The 6,520-nt window shown below is 50.3% G+C and overlaps 1 non-coding gene and 1 pseudogene across 1 annotated transcript; both read right to left on the bottom strand.

Moving 5' to 3' along the window:
• Nucleotides 1-896: 896 nt before the first annotated feature.
• LOC123545848 (5.8S ribosomal RNA) lies at nucleotides 897-1,050 on the bottom strand. The gene has a single exon (XR_006685467.1). It is a non-coding gene; the product is annotated as a 5.8S ribosomal RNA (ribosomal RNA).
• Nucleotides 1,051-1,727: 677 nt separating this feature from the next.
• Nucleotides 1,728-1,891, bottom strand: LOC123545849 (5.8S ribosomal RNA; annotated as a pseudogene).
• Between the last annotated feature and the right edge of the window lie 4,629 nt (nucleotides 1,892-6,520).

Raw genomic sequence — 6,520 nt, 5'->3', positions numbered from 1 at the left:
TTTATTTAAAATTAAATTCTACTGAGTATTTTTCCTTTGATTTACTATCAACCACAATAGCGCGACGCTCTATATACTATATACAGTATAATACTATAATACAATCGGAAGTGCAGAAAATAGTCCGTTTACTAGGCAAGATTGGGAAAACAAATTATTAACATTTAACAAAAATATTGATAGCTTTGTAACAATTAGATTTACAGAGAATACTCCCTGTTGTTTGGTACCAGCTATCCAAAGAAGCATAAAATACATACATTTATTTTTAAAGCTCTTTGAGCTATCTATACAAAACTACGTAAACAAGTAACTATGCTGTAATTGTTACAATGTCAGGTGAACAACAATTGCACCTTTGGGTTTCGTATGGACCCCACAACTTGCGCACATGTTAGACTCCTTGGTCCGTGTGTCAAGAAGGGTCGGGTGGAGGACCGACTGATTCGCCACTGACTAGAGGCGTCGACGGCGTACGGACCCGTGTCCGGGGTGCAGCTACGGCGCCATGCGAAGCAGTGCGTCCGAGCTCGAGAACCCCAGAACGGTCCGAAGCGGCTGACGCGACAATCGTCCTTTTCCTCGATCCCGCGAAGTGCCCACCACGGTGGCCTATAACACTCTCCAACGAAGAGGAGAGCCACCTTTCCGCCGGGCTGGTCACCGCCTCAGAATCGGTCGTGGTACTCGACGGCAGAGAAAGTGCACATGACCAGCCACGAGCGCCGCCAGGACGGGGTCCCGTTGAAGAATTCCCGGCTCCCGACGGGCCGCGAACGCTCGGCCGCCGTGAGAAATGCTGAAGTCTACGGCGGACGGGCGGGTCTGTGCCCGCGCGACACGCAAACGCGCCCAGCTGACCGAAGTGAATTGGTCTCGGGCCATGACTTGTTCGCCGAAACTTGGACAGGCGTGGCTCTGGCAGTGAGCCAGAGCCGCAATGTGCGTTCAAGGTGTCGATGTTCAGTGTGTCCTGCAATTTACATTAATTCACGCAGCTGGCTGCGCTCTTCATCGACTCACGAGCCGAGTGATCAACCGCATAGAGTTGTCTCAGTAATGAACAGGTGTCAGCCACCCGCGCAACAAGAGCGAAAGTCCTGCGCCCTGGCTCCCGAGAGTACGGATCCAGAGACTTGCATTCAATTGTCGCCGGGCACCAAGTTGTACGGAGACGGTTGCACCACAGTGTGTTGTTCTGCTGTAAAACAGAATTTCCCCTCCTACTGGAGGGGAAAAACGGGGCGGATGTCCCGGCACGACGGCGCCAAGGCCCAGCGTGCCAGACCGCAGTCGAGTAGACCTCAGTCCCTGCATATTTAGGCGGTACGAGGGCCCTGTTTCCGTCCCCCCTGGGGACGATCACTATAAACCGGAATCACCTGTCCCGTCGTCCGTCTGCAATTTCGTCACCTCGGAAACCTCGGACGGGCGGCTACTGGAGGGGAACGGTATCCCACTGCTCGGACTGTCGCGGGCTGGAAAGACCCGCGAACGCGCTGTGCAATCGCCTCCCGTTTGTGTCCGGGAACTCCCTACAATGCCGTATAGGACGGTGCGATTTCTGTCCGTGTCAACCACCGTCGTGGGCTTCAACAACAGGCCAGGAAGAAGCCGAAGCGCTACTACCCGTCTGACACTGACTACTGCAAGCAAACCCGCACGCTGGTCCACTCCAAAAGTCGTTCTCGGCTTTATAGTGAACCACGCTTGGATCGACAGGAGGAGATCACTATTCGTGTCGCGGCCTGGGTCGGCAGGTCCCGTGAGCCAGAGCCGCAATTTGCGTTCAAGGTGTCGATGTTCAGTGTGTCCTGCAATTCACATTAATTCACGCAGCTGGCTGCGCTCTTCATCGACGCACGAGCCGAATGATCAACCGCATAGAGTTGTTTCAGTTATGAACAGGGTCGGCCGCACGCGCAACAAGAGCGAAAGCCTTGCGCCCTTTCTCCCGAGAATACGGATCCAGAGAATTGCGTTCAAGTGTCGCCGGGCACCGAGGTGTCCGGAGACGGTTGCACCACAGTGTGTGTGGTTCTGCTATGAAACAGTATTTCCCCTCCTACTGGAGAGGAAAAACGGGGCGGATTTCCCGGCACGACGGCGCCAAGGCCCAGCGTGCCAGTCCGCAGTCGAGTAGACCTCAGTCCCTGCCAATTTAGGCGGTATGAGGGCCCTGTTTCCGTCCCGAGTCTGCAATTTTAACTGTTTGCTTTGTTCTCGGTGATTCCGAGGGATCTACTTTTCCGATCTTATTTATTGTGAACCACGCTTGGATCGACAGCGGGGAGATCACTGTTCGTGCCGCGGCCTGAGTCGGCAGGTCCCGTTTTGATCAGGAACAAAACCGAAGCCTAGCGGCCTGGCGAGGGGCTGAGCATGTGCACACTCTTGCGTGGACGTACTAGGCGTGATTCGCCCAAGGGACGCCTCGCCTTTTTCGCAATATGCGATTTTACTAGTTTATAGACGGCCCCCAGTAAAGGCAGCAGTCTGGTTTCTGTAATGATCCATCCGCAGGTTCACCTACGGATACCTTGTTACGACTTTTACTTCGTCTGCCACGGTCAACTTACTCCTCTTTTCGGCACGCCAAGAAAGCCACCCAGAAAGGCGGCCTACGGGACCAATCCGAAGAGCTCAACAACTGCAGCGATCGGTAGTAGCGACGGGCGGTGCGTACAAAGGACAGGGACGTAATCAACGCGAGCTGATGACTCGCGCTTACTGGGAATTCCTCGTTCATGGGTAAGGTTCCCCGTGTTGAGTCAAATTAAGCCACAGGCTCGACTCCTGGTGGTGCCCTTCCATCAATTCCTTTAAGTTTCAGCTTTGCAACCATACTCTCCCCGGAACCAAGACTTTTTGGTTTCCCGGAGACTGCCCGTCGAGTCATGGTAGTAACTCTCTGCGGCGGATCGACAGTTGGCATCGTTTATGGTCAGAACTATGACGGTATCTGATCGTCTTCGAGCCTCTGACTTTCGGTCTTGATTAATGGAAATATGCTTGGCAAATGTTTTCGCTGTAGTTCTTCTTGCGACGGTCTAAGACTTTCACTTTTAGCGCCGCAGTACGATTGTTCCCGTCTGTCCCTATTAATCATTACCTCAAGATCAGAAAACCAACAAAATACAACCGATGTGCTATTCCATTTTTCCATGCACGACTTGGCAGGTGTTGCATGTATTAGCTCTAAAATTGCCACAGTTATCCCAGTAGGACTGTACGATCTAATGACCCATACCCACACCACGCTACTCGAGACCCGTGTTATAGGGCGGGCCAGTACTGGGCTTCCTTCCGCGAGGAGGGCATGCCTTTCCACGATCGTCGGCCACTGCCGTCCGCTGGACGTCTCGCCGTTTCGCATTTTTGCTTCGTGCGAGGGTCGACAGCCGACACACTAACCAGTGCCAACGCTTCGGACGGTCACTCTCGCAGAAACGATTCCATAGGGCTGCCGCATTACTTGACCACCTCCCTTCCTCTCTCCCAACTCTGAGCAACCATATGTAGATCTTGCGATTAAAATGTCGGTATCCCCGAGAACACACAGATTCTCTGCAAAGTGATCCCTAACAAGTGAAGGTCTCGAGGTCGTGACACCAAGCGTTTAGTCAGCAGGGGCAGATAACTAAAAAGTAGGGGGCCTACAAGGGCACGGCTGGCAGTGTAGCAGGCAGACGCAGTGGGAGAACGGCTGGTCGTAGGGAGCTGGGACCGGTTTCATTCGACGCGGCTCGCCAAGTGATCCGCAACAAGGGAAGGTCTCGATTTCGTGGCACCAACCGTTTAGACAGCAGGGGCGGAAAACAGCTTAGCGGGATCACTGCGACAGCCCCACTACAGGTACCACGTTGAGAAAGCGCAAAATTGGCCTCCCTGACCACAGCCAAGCTCGCATCTCCGTGATTTTAGTACCGTTGGAAAGGGTTCGTCAAGCCCCGTCCACTGGTACCTAAGAAGGTCGACTCGTGACACGGACGGCCGCTGCAGCGCCGCCAAAAGGCGCTAGACACCTCCTCTGGGAGCACGGTCGAACGGCATGTTGCTGTGGCATGATGTTGATAACGTTGGAGAGATATATCAATGCGCATTTCAACGGTGCCAAGCAAAGCAGGCTAGGCCGTCGGGAGCCCGCTGCAGAGCGGCTTTTCGTGCTACGGCGTCGCGAATACGGGTGACAAAGCGAAAATTCTGTCGCCCTGGCCACAGCTGGAATCGCATCGCCAAGATCTTGGTACCGTTGGACGCGACTCTGCCAGTCACGTCCGTTGGCACCTAGCAAGACGGGCTGAGAGGGCGGACTATGTGCTGTTTAAATGGCGATAAACCGCTTTGCTGCACATAATCGTCCACTCGGCGCCAATGCGACGTCGGAGCCAGTTGGTACTGGTATTGTTTGAAAGGACTCGTCAAGTCCCGTCCACTGATACCTGGGTAAGCCAACTATCGGAACGGGCAGCCACTGCAGCGACGCCGAAAGGTGCCCGACCCCTACTCTGTAAGCACTGTAAGCACTCTTTTAGCTTTATTGGTGGCCGCCTGCTGGCCACGTCATACTGTATCATGCATATTTGCTTCCTTAAAGGACCTTTCTACAAAATGATGCCCCTAAGAGAGCGGTAAGGTGCTGTTCCTTAACACAGGGACAAATTTTCGAGACCTGTGCCTGCCTAAGGCACATACACCATGTTCATTTTTTTTTGCTGTAGCGGCTGATGGCGCCGGCACTCGGGCGTACTATATGGCAAAATACGGGGCTTGACAAGACGTTTCCAACGGTATCCGAACTAGCTTGCTCCCACGTCTCGTTTGCTAGTAATGGCCATTTAACTACTTTAATTTTAATTTCTAAACGTGGGTATCAGACCCTGAAAAATACTAAAACGGCTCTGGAGCGGAACGACATGGTTTTGGTACCGTTGGAAACGTCTCGTCCAGCCCCGTCCACTGGTACCTAAGAAGGCCGACTCGCGGCACGGGCATTGCTGCAGTGACGCCAAAATTCACTAGACCCCTCCTCTAGGAGCACTCGATCGGTTCGATACGGATGAAAATCGCAAAATCGGTCGCCCTGGCCACAGCCGGGCTTGCATCGCCGTGATATCGGTACCGTTGGACGGGTCTCTGACAGTCACGTCCGTTGGCACCTAACAAGACGGGTTAAGTGATCGGACAGCCACTCCAGGGCGGACTATGTGCTGTTCAAATGGCGTTAAACCGCTTCTGCTGCACATAATCGTCTACTCGGCGCCAATGCGACGTCGGAGCCGGCTGGTCCTGGTACGTTGGAAAGGTCTCGTCAAGACCCGTCCACTGGTACCTAGGAAGGCCTACCTAGCAAATGGCTATCCAGGAGAACGGCTGCATGAAATCAACTCTGCTGTGTAAGAAATGACAAAGTACGAAAATTTACCACTTTCTCAATGTGGGTATCATTCAGCATCACTTCTAGTCTTTCTAAATGTGTGTATAAACTAGCACTTTTGAAATGACAAAGTACGAATAGTTCGAATAAACTTGGCTAAACTTAGTCGGATATATGTTAGACTAAAGCTCGACTATCGTTGGCTAAATTTTAGTCGAATTTCTGTAGACTAAAGCTCGAGTATCCTTGGCTAAACTTAGTCGAATGTCTGTTAGACTAAAGCTCGAATAACCGTGGCAAAACTTCAGTCGAACATCTGTTAGACTAAAACTCAGAACAGTGCAGTCAAGTACAGAACAGCGCAGTCTAGTACAAACTAACGCAATACAGAACAGTGAAGTCAGGTATAAACTAAGGCAGTACAGAACAGCGAAGTCAAGTACAAACTAAGGCAGTACAGAATAGTGCAGTCATGTACAAACTAAGGCAATACAGAACGCTGATGAATGCCAATGTTTAAATGAATTTTTTCTAAGTACAAAAAGGGACTACTTTTTAAATGTGGGTATAAAACAAGATATTAAAAAAGTAAAATATCTAAAGTACAAAAAGCGACGTCTTTTCAGATGTGGGTATGAATAGAAACGTTTAAATAAAATAAAATTGTCAAAGTATGATACTACTGTTTGCAGATCAAATTGCCCTTTCTCTTTTTCCTAAATCGATAGACTTGTACCTTTACGTCACAAAATCAGCGATGCTTAAGCTATTTCTGGATCTTGTCTATACAGGTAACTCCGCTACGAGTTAAAAAAGTACTGAATGAACTTGTTTGCATTGGCTGTATGACTGAGAAATGATGATTTAAATACTGTTCAAACGGGTGTTTAACCGGTATGTAACAGATGAACTAGATCTAATCTTCATTTAAAATTTAAATGAATCTTGCCACAATGCACACATTACATTTAGGTAGCGTGGATGTGAAAAAAGACACTATATTACAGGCCATTTTCTGCCTAAATTTCAGTACCTTTTGCTGCAGACTTTTCTTTTAAATAATGTATCTCGTGTTTAGTTTTCACAATAATTATAAAACGTGACTGACTCGAGTTGTTGGCTTCGCTCATCATTGATTGAAGG

This window comes from Mercenaria mercenaria, chromosome 1 (assembly GCF_021730395.1).
Source record: "Mercenaria mercenaria strain notata chromosome 1, MADL_Memer_1, whole genome shotgun sequence".
NCBI classification, from domain to species: domain Eukaryota; kingdom Metazoa; phylum Mollusca; class Bivalvia; order Venerida; family Veneridae; genus Mercenaria; species Mercenaria mercenaria.
The sequence above is the reverse complement of the archived record's forward strand: the minus strand, read 5'-3'. Positions and strand labels throughout refer to the sequence as shown.